Source organism: Cynoglossus semilaevis, unplaced genomic scaffold, assembly GCF_000523025.1.
Source record: "Cynoglossus semilaevis isolate Cse_v1.0 unplaced genomic scaffold, Cse_v1.0 scaffold5025, whole genome shotgun sequence".
Lineage (NCBI taxonomy): Eukaryota > Metazoa > Chordata > Actinopteri > Pleuronectiformes > Cynoglossidae > Cynoglossus > Cynoglossus semilaevis.
Window position 1 is genome coordinate 1 of NW_007585994.1, and position 1,224 is coordinate 1,224.

General features: G+C 40.0%; 1 long non-coding RNA gene across 1 annotated transcript; it reads left to right on the top strand.

The window, feature by feature from the left end:
* Positions 1 to 273: 273 nt before the first annotated feature.
* On the top strand, positions 274 to 1,224 carry LOC112486630 (uncharacterized). Its single transcript, XR_003049145.1, has 2 exons — positions 274 to 470; positions 1,147 to 1,224. It is a non-coding gene; the product is annotated as an uncharacterized LOC112486630 (long non-coding RNA).

Consider the following 1,224-nt stretch of genomic DNA (forward strand, 5'->3'; position numbering starts at 1 on the left):
CGATGTATTATTATTATTTATTATTTAACGAGGGACAGCGAGAGAAAAGCGCGCGAAATCTGCTCGGTTCTCGATAAAAAAACAAAACACTTTTCTAACGTGTATATTAATGTACGTTCAGTCGTTTAATGCTGTTATGGTTGTTCTTATTTTGAAGGTAATGCTATGCTAACCGGGCGAGATCCGCTCTGACTCTGTGAACTGACCAATTACAGAGGACCTTAAAGTTTGCCGGAAGTTGCGTTCGTTTTAATGCACGGGAACTCCCGGAGAGGGCGTAGAAGGGGCAGCGGAGGACGGAAAAAGAAACACCACCGTCAGGAGTTATGCGGATGAACAAAACGAACTCACCCACTGTGAAGCACTTCCTGTGTGGACGACGAGCGGCGTTAAAAAGACAACAAACCGCGTTTAACGCCGGTGAGATAACGGGACAGCGGTGTGGGGACTGAACTCGGAGGACAAACTAAGTACGTTAAGTTTATGGTCTTCTGTGACGTCACTGTTGTTGTGGCCATTTAAACTTCGAATAGGGTTTTGGGTGAGGTTGAAAAAAACTACTGAAACTGAAACTAATTACTGTTGACGTTTGTTTCAGTAGTAGCCGTGACACAAAGACGAGTAAACAACAGGTCTGTGTTGTCAGTCAGTCACTGACAGAACAGACAGTTCTGGGGCTGAGAATGATTCAAAATTAATGTCAAAGTGATGACGTCAACGGCTAGTTAGTTTGGTTTTTATCAGCCCTGTCCGCGTTATAACGATAACGATACGACAGGACATTAATGGCTCCCGCGTTACATCATCGCAACCTTCGAACTGGTTTTCAGTTAGAAAACAGTTGAAACAGCGAACCCTGCAGTTATTAGACCATTAAAATTCCGCTTTAACTTAACGCGAATCATATCGTTTCTCAACATTAGTGCAATAAATAGTTTTGGAATAGTATTAGTATTAGTAGTACATTTTACGTATTAAAAATGTATTTCACTCTATTTCCTGGCTAGGAATGTGAAAAGTTTTTTTAAAATATATTTTTTAATATACAAATACAAATGTATTATAAAAGTATTCTAATACTTTTTTACTTACTCTATACTCAAATCAACAAGTTATATAACAATTATTTGTCTTATTTGACACCAGTCGCTCACCTGAACGGACGTCCTTTCTTTTGGCGACAACGTCACCAGAACATTTTCGGATGTGACAGATGAGACCCCG